This window comes from Cydia splendana, chromosome 1 (genome assembly GCF_910591565.1).
Source record: "Cydia splendana chromosome 1, ilCydSple1.2, whole genome shotgun sequence".
In the NCBI taxonomy this organism is placed as follows: domain Eukaryota; kingdom Metazoa; phylum Arthropoda; class Insecta; order Lepidoptera; family Tortricidae; genus Cydia; species Cydia splendana.
The window spans coordinates 6191657-6212987 of NC_085960.1; the positions used below are offsets into that span (position 1 = coordinate 6191657).

The window sequence follows — 21331 nt, forward strand, 5'->3', positions numbered from 1 at the left end:
TTTTAATAATTACAATGATAAATACTCTCATGTTGACCTGTTTTTCATTCGGTCAGTACAAAAGTTTGTTTCTGCAATTAAGGGCGAATGAATAAAATAAATAATATATTACTCTTATCTACAGATAATGGAGCAAAAACTAAAACCTTATTGATTTTTTTTATAGTTAACTATTGTAAAATTAAATGAATGCAAGTCACATTTATATTTTGGTTTCTTGAATGAAATTGAATTGAATTGTATAAACAAGTCTTGTCTGAGCAACCATAATGAGCTAATTTAATTAGTGGAAACTGTTTTGGCTTATGTAAATATTTAATTGTAATTATATTTTGTGTTATTTTTCGCTGTTTGTTTCCCATTATCAATAAAAAAAATAAGTAGGTACTTGAGTTAGGTGAATAGGCATAAATAGTAGATTTTATGAATATTAGATGTTTTAAAGTCAATTATTCCCTTAATATCTATGCATGCTACGTATACTCACGTCGACTAATGAAAACGTTAGTGTACCGTAATACTTGAATGTAGGTAGGTACTAATTAATTTCATTTCAAAGGGAAACTTTGTTAATAACGTTTGAGTAGCGTTTAAGGTTTAAAGTTTGTTTTGATAATATTATGTAGGTACACATACCAATATTTACATTTTTATAGACCATAGGCACAATATGGTACCAAGATGTATAATTATTATAACCAACTTAATCAACTTCCATTTGCATTAAAAGTAGACAGACTGTTAGATAGAAAAAAAAAAACTTTTGGTTTCTTCCAAACAATGTTGGATCTTGATAATTGGTCAAATATTATTTAAAGCAACCTACTCCAGGTTGCTTTAAATAATATATTTCAGTTGTGGGCCACAAATGTTAAGTTTTTAGTTATCCTAAAATGGTCTTTATTTCAATATATTTCATACAGTAAGTTTAAACATATTTTCCTATCTACGTACCACTATACTGTGGCTAGTAGAAGTATTGTTAAAAACGAATCATTTCTTTGGTGTGACAATATATAGGTACCTAAGTGTAAAAAAGCGAATGATAAGTTCTTTAAGCCTTCTCTTCAGTTACACGGATCTTTAAAAGCATCGTCGCTTCTTAAGATACGACATTTTCGAATCTTACGCAAATTGTTGACGTATCTTAAAGTTCGAATCAGACCGTAGGGCAACGCAAGCATACATAGCACCCCTGCGTTCCGTTTATCACTTAAACTCAAGCACGCAGAACGCTGACGCAATTCACACCCCCCCGAGATAAAAAATAGGCCTAATCTTTTGAGTTGCCTATTACTCAACCTAATTGTCGTGAAAATGTCTGCTAGACGTAGCGCGAGGCCTTTCAACTTTTTTGGCGCGTGTGGGAGTAACAAATGTGATATTTTTTTTGTTAATATTCAGTCAGTCCAGACTTATGTCGTGACATAACTGTGATAGTTGAGTGTGCTGTGAGCATGAAAAGGTCAACCACGGCGTTGCATGAACAAGAGATTTCCTTTGGCAGGATTGGTCCTTAGGAACCAAGGATGGATTTAAGAAGTGGAGCCACCCAGATTTTTGATGCAGGTGGGGGGGGGGGGGGGGGGGGTCTGATGTTAATAATTGTTTAAGTTTAGGTTCTATGTCAAGTTTAGTATCATTTTCAAGTAAATCAAAGATGTAGACATAGATTTCATCTAAATCGGTTCAGCCGTTATTGATTCCCCATAAAATCTTACACCTTCCTTTTCACTTAAAAGAGATTTTTTTTAAATAAAAACTATCCTATGTTCTTCCCCGGGACTCAAAATATCTCTATACCAAATTTTATCTAAATCGGTTCAGCGGTTATTGAATACATACATACAAATATATATTATTATATACCCCATACAAATTTCCACCTCCCTTTTCACACCCTTAAAGGATGATTTTTGAGATTTAAAGTAGGCTATGTTATTCCCTGGAACTCAAACTATCTCTGTACCAAATTTTAACTACATTAGTTTAGCGGTTTAAGCGTGAAGAGGAATTAAAAAAAAAAGTATTTTTTCATATTTTATGTGTTTTTACTTCTGAATGGTGTCATTATGATATCAGAAATGAATTCGGCATCCCCGATTTATACGAAAACGATACCAAACTTGGCCTAGTAGCTTAAATGATATAGATATCAAGATCAAGTTGAGACCCCCCCCCCCTAAAAATTTACATCAAAAATCTCGGTGGCTCCACTTCTTAAATCCATCCTTGGGTCCTAAGGACCAATCCTGCCAAAGGAAATCTCTTGTTCACGCAACGCCGTATTTTAGGCCCAGCACCATCCGCTATGATATTGACAATGATTAATAAAAATATGGTTGTATAATTTTCGTTTGTTCTAAAATGTTATCTACGAAATCAGCGATGATTAGTTGTGTTTAGAGTCATGGATTTAAATATCGACACAGGCAAAGTGCCAAAATATGTATACACAACCTTATTGCCTGTACATTAAGGTAGCGGGTAGGTACCTACATATTTTTCGCAATTTATCCGTGTCGATATTTTAATACCTTGTGTGTAACTAAACCAAACCCTCGAATGGCATTTTGAAGGTATACGAGAGCAAGTAGCATTATGAGCATAAATAAATACAATCTATGTTAGCCAGCGAATGATATTGGTAATTTAAGTACTTATGTAGCTAATAATTGCACAGTATAGTTACTGGTAGGAGTTATGTTAGTAGTTAATGAAGGAATAAGATTGGTTTTTGTGAGTATATCCGTGACTAAACACGTTTTCCGCCCAAAGACACTGCCTGCCACTGAAACAAGTTAATTATAAGTCAACCTGCCTCCAGCTTAAAGCAACACAAATGGGTTTAATAGTATGCAAATTCTACCCTTTTCCTGAAATAAGGTTTAACAGAATCGAGTCTGTCCACCGTAATGTAACAAGCCAATTCATCTTATCTCGCATGGGAATAAAACGCGACCCTTGTACCGAGCATCACGTCACTCGTTTGTTACCAAAGTTGTTTGAAGTTAGGTATATTTCAAAGAACATTGTTTCTGGAAGGCCGATAATTTTTCAACTCTACTAAAAACACTCTAAAGGTGCATCCACACTTCAGTTAACTTACCCAGTTACTTACTGTTGCACAGTGTTCCTCATGTTCCACAAAATTTAACTGGCGGTGTGGATGCACCTTTAAATTCAAACTCTCTCACTGAGCGTAAGTGTGAGCAAGATGGATGTGCGTGCTCGGGACCGTGGATATCATGTTATTGAATTGAATTATTTTGTTTAAATAATATAAAAAAATATCGCTGAGTTCCCTCAAGCATAATATTGCTCATTTTTAGAAATTACTTATTTTCTAATTTTTTGTTTTTGTGTAAAGATTTTTTTTTAAGTGCATGTTCGTGATTTTTTTCTATCGAGCGAAAGTCAAAAACTGAGGATTTGAATCGCTGAAGAGAAAGGCCTCAAGATTGCTAATTAAAATTTTAGCCACTGTATTGTGGTCTAAAAAACCGCTATGACTTTTCAAATCAAAAATATAGAGTTTGAGCCATGTAAATCGATTTCTGATTCGTTGCCGCTAAAACATCCAGTAAGCATTTTTCTAGTCATTATTTGCCGTTCACAACTACGTGGTTTCAAATAATCGTCGGGAGAATAATAGAGGTCATTGTCAAATTCTCTGTCTGAATACTTTTTGACTAGGCTTAGTGGAGTTTTTTCATTTAGAGCCGTATATTCATAATCAGATATTTAGTGACTGACAGCTGTATCAAAAATATATTGAAATGTAGTTCAATCATATTTTCGAAATAGGAACGAAACGAAAGGAACTTTGCTTGAAAATAAAAACAACTTTTATTTGTAACGTAAATTATTCGGTAATTTAACTCAACTCAATGTACGCATGCACACGCTCGTAATCGTCAGTTACTCTCTATGTAATTAAATCTATATATGGCTGTAGATATTATATCCCGATAAAAATACGATGGGCCTACCAATAAAAAATAACATTCAAATGTTTGCCATAGAAAGGTGTTTGACTCCAGGGTATATGTTATTGAGCAAGGGCATATTATAATCGCGTAATAAAACCACGTTTCAATGACCGCCCTAAGCACTTTTCCCACATTATTATTATTATTATTATTGGGAGCCTATAATGTCCCACTGCTGGGCAAAGGCCTCCCCCCACTTTTTCCAGTCTTCTCGATCCTGTGCAGTCTCTGGCCATTCCCTTAAAAAGGAGTCTAACTCGTCTCGCCATCGCCGACGTGGTCTGCCAATTCCTCGTTTTGAGCTGGGCTGCCACTTTGTGGCGATCTTGGCCCACAGCTCACTCGGCATTCGGCAGACATGACCAGCCCAGTCCCACTTTAGCTTGGCCGCTTTCCGAGCTACGTCGACTATTTTTGTTCTGGAGCGCAGCGTGGTGTTCCGGATACGATCCATTAATTTCACACCTAATATGCTGCGCTCCATAGCTCGCTGGCAAACCCCTAGTTTGGACCTCTGATACGCCGTCAAGGACCAAGTTTGTGCACCGTAGGTGAGAATTGGAAGTATGCATATGTCCATGAGTCTCCGCTTAAGTGACAGGGGGAGATCGCCTTTCATCAGATGTTTGATGGACCAATAGCTCCTCCAGGCGTTTTCAGTCCGTCTTTCGACTTCCTTCTCTTGTCGCGCCTGGAAGGAAACTAGTTGGCCCAAGTAAATGTACTCCTGGACATATGCAACCGATTCTCCGTTTATCTCAATCCTACGTGGGGTGCTGCTATTTGTCATTAGCTTGGTCTTCGACATGTTCATCCGAAGTCCAACCTCGAGGCTTGCATTGCTGAGGTCTTGAAGCATTGATCGTAGCTCGGAAGCAGTCGAGGAGAATAGAACAATGTCGTCGGCGAATCGAAGATTAGTTAGTCTTCTATTTCCGACGACAAGGCCCCTATCACCCCAACTCGGGACGAGCTTCCGGAAGACTTGTTCTAGTGTGCTGGTAAACAGTTTCGGCGACAACGGATCTCCTTGTTTGACTCCTTTTTGAATATTGAAGGGTGGACCAGAAGACTGCAGTTTTATGGCGGCTGTACTATTTCGGTAAATGGCGGTTATAAGCTGGATGTAGCTAGGATCTATATCTTGACTGCGTAAAGCTGTGAAAATGGAATCGTGATGAAGACTATCAAACGCTTTAGAGTAATCGACGAATGCGATGTAGACTGGAATATTGTATTCTTGACATTTTTCAATTATCTGATTAAGGGCTTGTAGGTGGTCGGCGGTGGAGAGGCCTGGGCGGAACCCAGCCTGTTCGGGCGGTTGATGACGGTCGAGTGTTCCCGAGATCCGATTTTCTATTAATTTGAGAAATATCTTGTATAGATGGGAGACAAGGCTGATAGGACGGTAATTTCCTATGTCAGACTTGTTGAAATTGAAATGAAATGCTTGTGTAGGTTTGTTTTCATCAGGAAAAAAATACCTTTCACCAAGGAATGTTAGGTACTTACGTAAAGGAATGGACATTTATAAATGATGCATTTTTTCTATGAGAGGTTAGCTATTCAAGCAGGGCCTATAAGGAATAGTATCTAAGAGCCATAAGGCCGGTTTTCAAATTAATAATATAGTTTTCTGTGATCAATTCGGTCAAATTGTTATGTTATATGTCTAAAATGATCTCCCAATACCACAGAATAAATAATAGTACTAGGTACAGAAGACTCACTCTCTAACAAAACGTGTCTGTTACGATCAGCACAGATATGGCCGCTAGGTGGCGACAGCACCACGCGCGGCTTATGGCAAACCCCAAAATTGGGGCCGAACGGATGTACTTTTAGCTACCTGTAGCAAAGCAACGAAATCGCGGAGTGAGCCACGCCTGCCAATACCCCATTACTATTAAATAAAAGCTCAGAATGTATCTTCCGAAGATTTCCATATTGTATATACCCTTTTTGATTATTCAACCTTCACCTACGTGGGCTATTGTTTTTCTCAAGCATTCTCTAGTCTTTGTTTAGCTCGATAGGGTTTAAAAAATATTCGCGACGACCCTCGCCGCTCGTAATACTGCGATCGTGATCCCATGGGCTTATTTACGTAATCCTTTAATACTTTTTATACGATGTTTCGCAACTTTTACAGTCCTTATTTATCAGGAGTCTTGTATGTAGGATTTAACACAAAAATCAAATACAAGCCTAAGATAAAACACTTTAACCCAATAAGTAGGTAATAGAAGCTTATATGAAATTTTTTTTACGAACAAGAGGGGTTAGTCTATAAAGTGAAATAATACTTTTGTATTTTTATGTGACGTTGTTAACTTGCTTTGATTTTTTATTATGTATTTTTAATCCTGTTTAGTCAAATTAATAACCATAGCGGGAGCGAAATACAAAATACACAAAAGCGTTCTCTGTAATTTGTCTTAGAAAATCACACTGCAACCGTTGAATGGCAGTTATAAAAGAGCATTTAGAACTAATTGCTGATCCTATCTCCAGACTTAACCAGCAGTTAACAGTCTGACGGTGCAGATAGTTAGTTCATTCAAACGAGCGAATTTCACCTCGAGGGATCTCGGGGAACGCTGGCTAAGCAGTCACATTGCTTGCACAAAATTGTGACTTGTAGATGAAGTTACAAAGACCGGCAGTTTCAAGTTATAATGGTAGTGTTTATATTTAAATATCCAGCGTTTCTACGATTATTGGTTATGTCACGTTATATATCTATTTATGATTTTCTCCCAATGATCTTCTAGATCTAGATAAGCGGCAGTACCCTAACTACTTAAGCGCAGCGCCTTATAAAACTAAAGATAACTCAGTGTGCTTCATGTACCTAGTATATAATGTAATGTGCTATTATTGTTGTTGTTAAAATAATTAATTGTTGCTTTTATAAGTATTGTTATTGTTTTTAGTCTAAGTTTCGTGACGCATTGGTTTAACTGTTATGTCATGTAAACATTTTTATCAATAAAATAAAATAAATAAATAAATAAATCTAGCTGACTGACTTTACTCGTATCTCTATAAAAAGTTGCCTAGTTTAAATAGATCCTAGATATTTTGATAGTTTTTTGTCCTATTTTATGACGCTTAATCTACAACAATAATATGAAATCTATTTTATTAATTTATTGTCAAGTCAATCCACGCAATAGATTTCAAATTAATGAAATCTATTTGTCAAATATTATGAATCTTCAACGTTGAATAACAAGATGTTGAAGTAAATTATCTGCTACAATAAAAATATTGGCGTCATAACTTCAGGATCACGCTCTTGCATTTAGATTTACGCGTTTTGCGAACTTCGTTCAGAATTCACAAAATTCTCGGTTATCATTAGAAGAAAAATGCTCCCCTACCACATGGAAAACGTAAAAGCATAGGACCTTATTCCTTTAGAAGGTATTTGAGAAGTTCAGAAGTTATGCGAAGGTACAGCGATAAAGAATATTGTGTTCTTGAACAAATTTTCGACGCAAGCACCTCGGTATTTCAAACATGTCTTAAACGAAAAGTTTACAAGTCTTAACAAGCGCAATTTTGGATAATTTTCCCCTAATACGTAACGTAGGCTAGACAGTTTTCTTTGAAACTTGTTTCTGGGTAGGTACTTAATACTAACAATATTTTTATTTTTTTTAACAAGCAGAAACGTCTGCGAACGATGCTATTAAGCTTATAATAAATTTAAAAGTGGAAAAATTACTGTCTTGGGTGAAACTTGAACTCACAACCCCTGGATGGACCTGGATGGATGGATTTTGTCCTTTTTTGTGACCAACAAGAAATCCGGTTAGTAAAAAAATATATATTTTCATCAAAATATATTATAATGTACCTGTAACTGTCCTATGCTGGTGCTTTGACTTTTTTGTCTTAACTGCTCCTGATAAAATACGTGTAGGATTGTTTAGGTATTAAATAAAGTTTTGTTTTTTATAACCATAGAAAAACTAGTCAAATTATTAGTAGAAACTCTTTCTAGTGTTAAGTGGGGTCTAAAGTGGGTTAAATCTAGGTCGCAATTTGATTTCAGTCGTTTGGTTGTTTTTACGAGTTCGAAAACAACTCAATCACAAACATTAAAACAACCGGGATGGCCTTGGAATAGATGTTTGCTTTTGCAACCATAACTGCAGTTTACCTACTGACATGTTTCCTTGTTCTAGTCACAGTTTTGATAACATTAATATATTATTTACGCATTGGGCAAGCGTGGGGACTATAGCCCAAGCCCTCTCGCGCATGAAAGGAGGCCTGTGCCCAGCAGTGGGACGTATATAGGCTGAAATGATGAATATACTATCCACCTTAAGTTTCTAGACTGGATGTGGAATAGAAAATACAATTAAAACTTAAAATTGCCGTATTTATTGTTTTAGATAATATAAGTACGATAATATTTTATTGCATAATTAGGTATAGGTGTTACAGAAAGGTGGATTACATAATATGTATTTTAGTGGACTCACTATATATTTGGCTGTCAGGCGTACAATATTTGTTTACTTAATCTATATTAACTATAACTATAATCTATTATAACTATTTACAATGTTTGTATTTGTATTTTCTGTCAATAGTTGAGCTATTTATTAATATATGTATCCTAAGATATACGTTCATAACTCATAGCTGACTGAGATTTTGAGATAGCTTTAGGCGTAGGCGGTAATTACATAGTTTGAATACTTGGGATTGTATGTTTTGTTTAAATCTGACGCTGCCACTTCTCTACATAATATAACTGAAAACACCGTCCGGACACATTAGTTAGCTATTTGAGAGTTGATAGTAGGTAACTAGTTACTACGTATGATAATGATGACCCACGAAATTTGCTTCCCCACATGTACTTCGCACATAGCCGTCGTATTTCTTTAGTCATGTTAAGTCTGTCAGACTTCAAAAATGTTCTAAAAGTGGTGTAAAATAATCGCTTGAACGTTGTCAAGTCTAATTTTAGCCTTTTTTATTTTGACGCGTCTTCTTAAGAACCGGTTGCGGAAAGGTTGTGTGTTGTAAATGCCGAAATTATTTTTGTACACTGTCTTTACGAGGATACAGGTTTTATAAAACCACGGCTTTTTATATTATTACGACTGAATTGTATACGTTAAAATATAATTTTAGAGCTAAAGTCAGCATAAAGTTAAGTACCTACATTATTTATCCAAATGAAATATATCGCATAATTATAGTTAGACATCCATTTGTTTCCTTTTAAATATTTTCTGTTTTCAGATTACAAATAATGTAGGTTTAATTTTATTATGTTATTTATCATGGTGCGAATGGTTAAGTGTTATTAAGCACAATATATATTTACATACTACTGTAGTAATATATGACTATGTATGTAAACAATAGATAGATGCCTAGTCATTTGTCATGTCATGATTCATCATAATAATAACAGTGTACGAGTTCCTTGGATACGAGGTTTTCTATAAGTATAGCACAAAGGAAAAGTGTAAGTTTTCTGAATATTAGAAATAAACCTTTTTACTTACAAAATAAACGATATTATCTATGGCGGCGGTCGGCAACCTGCGGCCCGCGGGCCGCATGCGGCTCGTGAAACTGTCACTTGCGGCCTGCGAGCCTCTCTGGCTATGTAATATTGAGAAACGACAATGTTTGATAAAGTCATAAATATTAACAAAGTGCGGCCCGCGTCAACTTACTCATCGTTAACTACGCTACTAAAACTACGGAAAAAAAGGTTGCCGACCGCTGATCTATGGCATTCATTTTAATGGCTAGTTAGATGATTCCAGATACCTTCTTCTTCCTCGCGTTGTCCCAGCATTTTTGCCACAGCTCATGGGAGCCTGGGGTCCGCTTGACAACTAATTCCAAGAATTGGCATACATGGCGTTTTTACGAAAGCGACGGCCATCTGACATTCCAACCCAGAGGGTAAACTAGGCCTTATTGGGATTAGTCCGGTTTCCTCACGATGTTTTTCTTCACCGAAAAGCGACTGTTAAATATCAAATGACATTTCGTTCAGTCAACGGTAAAAATATGGGTGTACAAATCATCTCAAAAATATGTCCCATAACTCTTATTTTTGAGTAAGTTGTCTACACCCATATTTTTACCGTTGACTGTACATAAGTTCCGAAAAACTCATTGGTACGAGCCAGGGTTGGATCCCGCGACCTCCAGATCGCACGCTTTTACCGCTAGGCCACCAGCGCTTTTTTTTAGATGATTCCAGATACCATTTTTTTTAAATAGTTACAACGACTTGTTTGGGTGCCATTAATACATAATTACGAATAATTTAATGCACAAAAATACCACCACCAGGCCCCAATTTCACCACGGTGACAGGTGCGACAATTGTAAAATCACTGTTGCTGACGTCACAGGCATCCATGGGCTACGGTTACCACTTACCATCGGGCGGGCCGTATTCCTGTTTGCCACCATCATTGTATTATTTAAAAAAAACTTTATTATATCGGAAAAAAACAGATATTTCTTTTGCGAAGTTTCTGACAGGTAATGAGTTATATGTCGGAATTTCGTGACAATTGTAGTGTTTCTTGTGACAATTGTCATAAACATAGCAAGAGAAATATCTATTTTTTTAGATAAGATAAGATAAGATAATGATTTATTTGCTTAAACATGGTACATAAGTTGACATAATTGGTATAAGTAGGCAGTATCACATGTTTAGCCAAGGGCAGCATGCAAATATTGATCTTAAAATTAAACTATTTACATTATGTACATTAACAATCAATTATTTACTTTACATCCATTTTCCATTACAACTATAAATTAAATTGAATATACATTTTATCACCATTTTACATAAATTACACATTATAAATATTTAAATGTCCAAATTCATTAATCAAATTATAATACCTACTTACATCATTCGTCCAAAAATTCTTTTATTGTATAAAAACATTTATTTATCAGCCATTTCTTTAATTTTGTCATAAATAATGTGTCGTGCAGTTTACGCAATTCTTCTGGTAACTTATTATATACAGTGATGCTCATGCCGTAACAGTTATTTTTAAATAAATCAGTTGAGCATGATGGCATTAGCAATTTACTCTCATCTTTTTGCCTAAGTCGTTGATTGCGATTTAGTGTTGTATATGATGAGAGCTCTTTCCGTACATAACATGCTAATTCAAAAATGTATAGGCCAGTTAGTGTAAGCAGTCCTAGTTTTTGGAATAAGGGTTTACAGGAGTCCCTGGGTCCGTAGCCACATACTGCTCTTACACATTTTTTCTGTATAAGAAAAGTTTTAATAAAATCTGTTGAATTGCCCCATATAAGAATACCATATTTTAAGACTGATGTTACATAGCCGTGATATGCGAGCAGTGCTGTCTTTTCTCCTGCGACCAACCTCACTTGTTTAAGAGCAAAAACAAATTTTCCGAGTTTATCACATACAACTTTTATGTGCGCTTTCCAAGAACAGTGTTGGTCTAATGTAATTCCTAGAAATTTCGTTTCATCTACTCGTTGTATTTCTTCACATTGACATAATATCTTAAGGTCTACTTTTTGTGTTTTGTAGTTATGGAATTGAATGTAACAGGTTTTTGAGACATTGGCTTTTAAATTATTTTTATTTAACCACATGTCAATAGATTTTATGGTGTCATTTATTTTATCCTCATATGAGTTTGTCTTGTCTTCGTCTGGTATGATAACAGCTATGTCGTCAGCAAAGAGGGACATCGGATAAGATATCTCTTTAGGAAGATCGTTAATATAGATAAGGAATAAGAGGGGCCCCAGCACGCTCCCTTGTGGGACTCCACTTTTATTTTGTCTATATGTTGACCGATAAACTGCAATTTCGTTATTTTCGTTGATTTTATCTAGTTCGACACACTGTACTCTATTGTTTAGGTAACTCTCGATCCATTTTAGAGCATTGCCTCTTATTCCATAGCATTCACATTTACGGAGCAATATTGTATGGTTCACAAAGTCAAAAGCCTTGCACATATCGAAAAACGTCGCTACAACTGTGATCTTTTTATCAATATATTGTGTAATGTCCCGAATAAGAGAGAAGGCAGCGTGTGCAGTTGACTTTTGCTTTTGAAAACCATTTTGTTCTTTGGCAATAATATTATGCTTAGTTAAAAATTGCGAAACCCTGTTCATAAAAGCTTTCTCGAATGCTTTAGAGAGAATGGGCACCAAAGTTATAGGACGATAATTGGGTAGGTGTTGTTTATCTCCCTTCTTATGTAGGGGTTTTACTACGGAGTTTTTTAGGCGTTCAGGAAAGGTACCCTGTAAAAATGACAAGTTAATAAGGTGGGTAAGGACAGAAGCTAATTCCTCAGCACATTCTTTTAATATTTTAGTTGCTATTTGATCAAATCCCACAGAGTTCGTGTTATTCAGTGACTTAATTATCTTTATAATTTCGTCTTCTGTACATGGCATTAAGAATAAACTATTACTTATGCTTTGAATTTTTGAGACAATATCTTTACGATTAAGGGCACTGCAGTTTTGTACATTAGTAGAGTCTATGAGAAAGTCATTGAATCGATTAGCTATTTGTAACGGATCACTCACAATGGCACCATCAACATTAATGCATTTCCGATATAATAAAGTTTTTTTTAATAAAACAATGATGGTGGCAAACAGGAATACGGCCCGCCCGATGGTAAGCGGTAACCGTAGCCCATGGATGCCTGTGACGTCAGCAACAGTGATGTTTTACAATTGTCGCACCTGTCACCGTGGTGAAATTGGAGCCAGCTCTTACAAATGGACCCGTAATAAATATGTATGTACTTATTAAGTATCAGGCATGATGAATATTTAAATATTGAGAAATGAATTACCTACCTAATTACTGTCAACTTGTTGCCTTTCTAGTAATTAATGGATTGTATGAGATTAAAACATAAACACTTCATCCATCTTTAACCTAACCCGAGTTGCAACGAAATACATACAAATAAAAGACTAACGCGTTACAATCCACGTCTATAACATGTTAACAGTTTTTTACTGCAATAAGGCGAAAAAAAATTACTTATTTTTGACATCGTCCGTACAATATCGCTAGTTGTGTGCTCAGGGTTACCATTTACCATTTTCTCGGCTGCCATCGCCAGTCTCCTTCGCGCTACTGGTGGGGGTATACGCGTCGTTTGCCGTTTTGCGCGGGAAACAAAACACGATAACCAAAGTCGCGGAAAACTACGTGAATCTAGGAAAAACACTCGAAATAAGTTGTGTTATAAATAAAGGCTTGTGATTTCCAAAAGTGGAATAAGTGATAGTGCCAAAAAGTGACGGTTAAAAAGTGAAAAATCGCGCAGTTTGGTTTGTTGATTAATTAGAATATAAGTGTAATTGGTTGTTTGAAAAAAATATGATACGAATGCGAGGGCCGTGTTTACATACTATTTGTGGTAAACAGCTGTGCTAACATGGCTGGTGGTGACGCCGCACATGCAAATTACAACTTACAAAAGAATTTAAATTTATACTTCAAGTATAACTTTAAAATAACAATTGTATTTTTTGGTAGGTTCCATGTTTTATGTGTAAGCAGGTATAAAATAAGTACCTGCCTTGGTAAATTTAACGCTACGTGGTAACGTTTTATAGTGATTATTACTGAGGAAAAAGTATATAACATCGTTTTCATCTAACTACAGTAGAGGTACATCTAAGTGTTTGATGGATAGCACTACCAGAAACTAGTCAATTAAACTGTCAATAGGAAAACGCGTCTTGAGTGATCGTTAATTTACAACTAAAATATTTACGTTATAAGTAAAATTAAACAATTAAAAACAATGCTGGTAGAATTGCAAATTCTCACTCTGAACATTTCCTATCCGTATTTTTAGCACCGAGTTTGTTATTTAGGTAAAAATGACAGTAATTTTCCTATCATTGGCATGCATTCATGCAAATAACTATCATAAATTGTGATTTAATTTGCACTTGATTGGATTTTTGATATGCCTTTATGATAATATTTAGGCAGCTAATAAAATGCTTCTGTATATTTCGATGTAAGTATTATGAAAAAAGTGTCGTTGGTATAATTGAAATTTTCTTAAATTTTTAAAATATTTGCGTAATTAAATAAGACGAATAGGGCAAACAGTCCTCGACTATTAATAGTTTTTTGTCATTGAGCGAAGTGTTGGTTTTGCTTTTATTATATATTTTATAAAGATTTAAGTAAGAAATTATATCCTTCTAATTCTTACCATCCAGCGAGACTTTCTTTAGTCCGTAACATAAATCATATTTTAACCGACTTCAAAAACTAAACGGACGTGGGTATTAATTGAATGTTTTTTAATAAAATATATAACGTTTAACGTTAAACATGAACAAAACAAACCTAGATGGGATGATTATTTTTTCTTATTTTCCTATGTATTTTTGGTTTATTTAGGCACCTAAAAACATTGACATATTCCGAGTAGGTATAATTTGTTCACCTTTCATAATATGTTCACTAACAAACATCTGATCACCCTTGAGGCACGTTCATGTTACAAAAATAAACGAATACAACAACCATTGTTCTAATGTTAATTGAATAATAATCTTGTAAAATAATTCCCCTAGGTACTCACGTCGGTAAGATAAGATATATTTTGATTGTTTATTTGACTTAATAATAGAAATAAAAATATATGTCTGACTTATGATATTAGAAAATGCACAAAATCATCAGAACCAAATAAGTTTAGGTGTAAACAATCTATTTTTACACGACTGCCCAAACAAAAAGAGTGTATTGTTTTCAGCGTTCATGTTTGTATGTATGTGAGTTTCTTTATTCCACCTTAACTTCTGAATGCCTTAACCGATTTAGACGTATGATACATCATTAGAATCCTTACGTCATCCCGGGTAACATAGGCTATGTGACGTCATTATAAAAACAATATGGCGGACTTAATACGTCATATTACGCAACCTTTAGAAAAAAATATCGTGCAAACCTATTGAGTAGGGTATCAAAATGAAGGGCTTTGAAAGCCGATTGATAATATATATGCAACATGTGGGTTTAAGTTTCATTTTGAGAAAGTAAGAATTGACAAAATATGTTAAGAGAAGCTAATCTCATAAAACCAAATATTATTATTGAATGGGATAGGTACTTATTAAAATAAAAGGAAAGGGTTTGACCGCTGATCATAAAAAAATATAATTATATTATGTATATTAGGTACATACTACTCACAGTTTTTAAAACATGTTCGTAATTGCGCTTATGGAATCGAAAAGTTTAAAATATAACTTCTATTTATTAATCGATACGATGCAGAGTCCGTCGAAGCTAACTCTGCACCGACTTTGGCAGAACAAATCGTGAAAGTATTATTATAACCGTATGGTTTGATTTAATTTTCAAATGTTGTTCAATTTCAAAATTTCATGAGTACCTATATAAGAGGAAGTTTGAAAGTAGCTCCAGTAACGGAGAAAATGAGGAGTACTAGGTTAGCGAGGTATGGGCATGTAATGAGGAGGGATGAATGCCATATAGGCTAAATAATGTTAGGGACGGAGAGCGTATGGTAGACCCAAAAAACGATAGATGGATTGTGTGAAAGAGGATATGAGAAAGAAAGGAGTGAGTGCTGAGGAGACGAAAGACAGAGGAGAATGGAAGAGAAAAACATGTTGTGCCGACCCCACATAACGTGGGATAAGGGCAGGGGAAAGAAAGAAGGGTTTGATTTAATTTTAACATTTATGATGATGACATTTTTTTAAAGCCGAAGGGTGAGCTCCACGTAGGGCCTACGGCTCAGAGCTTAAGAAAGATGTGCGCTTCCTGCAACTTGTCCAAGTATATGCACTTGGTCCAAAGCCAGGCGCCAAAGGCGCCCCCACACTAAAAGGGTCAGGCGTAGCCACACGTACGTGACACCACTTACCAAAGCCGGGCGCCTTCGGTGCCCTCATACTCAAAGCGTCGACCGTAGCCCGACGTACGTGGCGCGTTGTACGCGTTCCAAAGCCGGGCGACTTCTACTTTCTCATACTAAAAGTGTCGGGCGTAGGCCAGGCGCCTTCGACTCTCTCATATTAAAAGTATCGGGCGCAGCGTGACACGCTGTATGATTACCAAAGCCGGCCTCATACTGAAAGCGTCGGGCGTAGCCCGACGTACGTGGCGCGCTGCACGCGGTCCAAAGCCAGTCGCCTTCAACATTCTCATACTAAAAGTGTCGGGCTTGCCCGACTTACGTGACACGGTGTACACTTACCAAAGCCGGGCGCCTTCGGCGCCCTCTTACTCAAAGCGTCGGGCATGTACGAGGCATGTTGTACGCGTTCTAAAGCCGGGCGCCTTCGGCGCCCTAATAGTAAAAGAGTCGGATGTAGCCCGACGTACGTGACGCGCTGCACTCGGTCCAAAGCCAGGCACCTTCGACTCTCTCATACTAAATGTCGGGCATAGCCCGACGTACGTGACACGCTGTACGCTTACCAAAGCGGGGCGCCTTCGGCGCCCTCTTACTCAAAGCGTCGGGCGTGTACGAGGCGCGTTGTACGCGTTCTAAAGCCGGGCGCCTTCGGCGCCCTAATAGTAAAAGAGTCGGATGTAGCCCGACGTACGTGGCGCGCTGCACTCGGTCCAAAGCCAGGCGCCTTCGACTCTCTCATACTAAGTGTCGGGCGTAGGCCCACGTACGTGACACGCTGTACGCTTACCAAGACGCCTTCAGTGCCCTCTTACTGAAAGCGTCGGGCGTAGCCCGACGTTCGTGACGCACAGTACGCGTTCCAAAGGAGTCGGGCGTAGCCCGATATATGCGGCGCTCTGCGTGCCTTTCTGTACTGAGGACGCCCTCGCAAAAGTAATATAAAGTGACTTCAAATGGTTAGTAAAGAAATCATGACCCCAAAATTAATTAAATAAATTAAAAATTAAAAAACACGACTGCGAAAAAGCGAACTGAAAAGATAAAAATATTTTTTAGTTGTGTTAGTTACTCAACTTAATGAATGTAAAAATTCTAAAAAGTATAAAATAAAAAAATTCTAAAAAGTATAAAATAAAAAAAATCTAAAAAGTATAAAATAAAATTAATTAATTAAAAATTAAAAAACACGACTGCGAAAAAGCGAACTGAAAAGACAAAAATAATTTTTAGTTGTGTTAGTTACTCAACTTAATGAATGTAAAAAATTATTAGAATATGAGTGTTTAGTGAAGGTTATAAACAACAAACGCAAAAGTTTTATGCTCATTTAGGATCGTGACTGTGCCTGTGTATTTTATTTCAATTGCAGTCGGGGACCTTGATGTATTGACATTTTCCCATTTAAAAGGTCCCCGACTGCAATTGAAATAAAATACACAGGCACAGTCACGATCCTAAATGAGCATAAAACTTTTGCGTTTGTTGTTTATAACCTTCACTAAACACTCATATTCTAATAATTTTTTACATTCATTAAGTTGAGTAACTAACACAACTAAAAATTATTTTTGTCTTTTCAGTTCGCTTTTTCGCAGTCGTGTTTTTTAATTTTTAATTAATTAATTTTATTATACTGCTTTGCGTGACATAACTTCAAAAACAACAAATCAAATATTTTTTGTCAATGAATAAATTAAGATCTAGTGTTAAACAGAAAATATTGGCATCATCTCACTTGGCTGCATATCAGTGACTACTACAGTCTACCACATGCATGTAAAGGGACAGCCGATGAATATTGAGCGAGTCGTGATTATTATAATTACTATCTTTTTTGTCTTTGGCCCGGCAAGTTTGGTTATATTATAATTACTTATTTAGAATTAATGAGTTTCGACAAAGTTCTATGTTATTCAGTACTGTTGACACAATGGCAAGGAAGATAAAATAGTTAGAATTGTTTTTTTTGGTAAATAATTGTTTCACAGCCAATTATACTTAATGATTTTCGTTAAAGAACAGAAACAAAAATAATACTTTTCGCAGATTTTAGCGGTTTTACTGATTACACAAGACAAGCTGAGGTTGATTTGTTGATGCCTAACATCTAACAACTAACATCAACATCAAATCTTTCACATTATTATGCATATACATAATATTGTACTTAAATTGTAATAAAGTATGATGTCAAATGTTATTAGAATAATTTAAGACGTTGAAATTACAAATGGAATTGAGTATTAACACTGTCACTCCAATACATAATTGTATTATAGTCCCTCAAAGAGCAATATCAGGCGCTTATTTGTACTTTTGTGGTAAAAGTGAGCCTTGTTAATTAAAAGACTTACTCGAATCAAGTGCTCAGTCCAAAAATGTCACGTTTGTCGAAATTATTTATACTTGATTGATACATTACTTCATTAAACTATAATGATTATTTTCTTCTTGATTTATTCAACGTATTTTATGGCCGTGACGTGCTCAAAGATAAAAAGGGATCATTTTCAGGGAAATCAAAAGTTGTGAAAGTCAAAATTTAGCTTTCTATGTACTAGAAACACTAAAACCATCAACTGGGTACTTTAAAATTTCTCTCTACCCTAAACTATATTGATTTAGGTTTAGAAAATCAATATAGTTTAGTGAGTGATGTACCTATGTATATTAAATTAACGCAAGTACATGTAGCTATTAACTAATATTTAGGCACGAACCCTCGAGTTAATTTCGTCTTTGTTAAGTGCCATCCACTTCAAAGTTTCCTTATTTACAACCTTATCCCTTATCCTTATATATAATAGGTACCTATATACAATCGTTGTACATAAAACATTATATTGAGGATTAATGACACTAAATACGTTTTAGATAGGACTATATACTGCAGAATCTGCATAATTAACTGTCATTTCCGTACAAAACCAGATAGATTGGGTATTTGATTAGGGCTGAGCCGTGGCCGTGGCAATGCCGATGTTAGGAAGATGATGATTAAGGAATCTTCCATTGTCTGTTCTTTACGTCACCATTGTCTGTTCATCGTGACAGTTCAAAAGTGCCCTAAATCGATGGGGTAACGATGTTTTATAAAAGTTTTTTGGTTACTTTCTCCATAATAAGACCAGCTTTACTTTCCTACTTTATTAAGTAATTATGTCAAATTTTAAGCAAGAAATTACAAATAAATAGCTAGTTAATAGAAAGACGTACTAATTACAAACAAAAAATAAATAGGCCAGGTGTCCTTCAGGAAGTTTTATTATAATATGCATATAAAAAACAATGTTTTGTCACAGGTCACAGAAAATAACTGATACATACCTACTTTTATTGCTGAATGTACTTCCTCTCCTTTACATGTGTATCAAGTATTATCAAGACCTGCTTAAATAGCTTAAATTCAATATGTTTCTATTTTCCATCAATAAGTTCCGTTTGACTTCATCATCAGATCAGCTTCATGTCAGCGAATGATTGAATGAATTGTCATCAGAGTTATGGAATTAAGTGAGTCAACGAGAAGTGTATCAAATAAAAGTTACAAGATTTGATAGACACATACATATTATATTATACTTGATATTAGTTCTGACTTATGTATCATGTATGACTGTATGTGTTCTGAATAAATAAAATAAAATATATAAATAAATAATTATATAAAGATAGTAAAAATCCATTGCTTTTGAATATGATTCAACTGTTTTCACAAAACCACGAATATTTTTAACAACGTTGCTACATTGCAAGTTGCAACTATATAAATAAACACCAGTAGGTATGCGCGAATCGTAAGTGCAATTAAATTCTATTATTAGACAAATATTCAGGTCTTGTCTATGATAGTCTACTCAACATTTAACTAATGTTAGACATGTTGCGTGACAAGTTTTTAATATACTTATTTTACAGTAGGTACCTGGTACATATGTTGCTACATTACCGCACTAGAGCGGGAATTATCACTATGCTTGCCTATGTCGAAAATTTAAAGGGCCATAAGATTGTACTGTAAAAATTTGTACGATACACTTGTGACTAGGTTATTCCTTCCTTCGGTCGTGTTTTAATTTATCGCCACTCGTTGCGAATTTCCTACTTTTCGCACTTGCATCGAAAAGTACTCTTTTGTTTTATAATATTCCTAACATGGAAAGACTATAAAATAATGGTCTCTTTTTTATTGGGTGATCACTGTGATCAGAAATTAATAATCTGAATAATAAAAATCTCTCTCCCTGCTCTTTAAAGCGTAATTAAACACTAGATATCATGCACATGGACACTTAACCCGTTTTTAATTAAACATGTGCCTATGAGATAAACTGTTGATTTTTAATAACCCGAGGATAAACCAGTGGGTGGGCAACGGATGTTTTGCCCACGACGATGAAAGACTTCAATGCAATCAACAAAAGTCCTCGGTTTTACATAGTACTAGCGACCCGCCCCGGCTTCGCAAGGGTTAACAAATTATACACATAAATCTTCCTCAAAAAGAGCAATTGATAGGTGAGAACCGCATGAAAATCCGTTCAGTAGTTTTTGAGTTTATCGCGAACATACAAACACACAAACAGACGGACGCGGCGGAAGACTTTGTTTTATAAGGTGTAGTGATAGTGATAGGTATGGCAAAGTAATCTTAACGCGTCACTATCAATAAATACAGTCAATTTTTTTAACACTGAAGTGACATTTCAAAGGCCTAAAAATAAATGATATCTCAAAATATTAGAATAATAGTTTCTTATTATTAAGTCCGTTATTATCTTACATTCTTACGCTCTTCTGGCAATTAGTCATGTATTTGCCCTTTCTTTATTGGCCCGTTATCAATGTAACCCGAGAAATTGAAATTACCCGTATCGACATCTACTATATTATAATTATTTATATTTAATATAATTGTCAATATGTCGTAATCAAATATAGATATTAAAACGTTTTGACATGCACCCCATCTTTACTGTCGGTATGCCTACTTCGTAGAGATACTCTTTGGATTTTTTAAATGGCTTATCGAATTTATTTCATGCATCCAATCTTTACTGTATGCTTACTTCGTAGAGATACTGCCGTATTCGAACTTCAAGATATTCACAAGAGACGACACGTACTAGATCCATTCTAGATACGTTATAGGTTAGATATCAACTAGTTCTCTTTTGCAGCGCAATTCGGGCAACCAATGTCACTTTTACGTTAGATAGCGTAAGATATCTATTAGATGTGAATTGGATCTCTAAGTCATATCCTGAGGAAAACGTTCAAGAGTATCTCCAGAATCGCGCAAATGTCATATTTGACAGGTTAGATCTTAAACATATCGTTATCGTATCTTGGTGAATGGTGATGTGTAAAAGA

At 35.5% G+C, this 21331-nt stretch overlaps 1 protein-coding gene and 1 long non-coding RNA gene across 5 annotated transcripts in view; one reads left to right on the top strand and one right to left on the bottom strand.

The window, feature by feature from the left end:
- The window catches only part of LOC134789944 (atrial natriuretic peptide receptor 1), a 245932-nt gene that overhangs the window by 86438 nt on the left and 138163 nt on the right, over positions 1–21331 (top strand). Inside the window, exon 1 of one of the 2 annotated variants that reach the window (XM_063760677.1) lies at positions 13195–13370. The exons of the other annotated variant lie outside the window; for it this stretch is intronic. The gene's annotated coding sequence lies outside the window, so the exon portion shown is untranslated. Of the gene's footprint in view, positions 1–13194; positions 13371–21331 lie in introns of those variants that run through there. 2 annotated transcript variants of the gene reach the window in all.
- The window catches only part of LOC134790208 (uncharacterized), a 488662-nt gene that overhangs the window by 31181 nt on the left and 436150 nt on the right, over positions 1–21331 (bottom strand). The gene's annotated exons all lie outside the window — the stretch shown is intronic.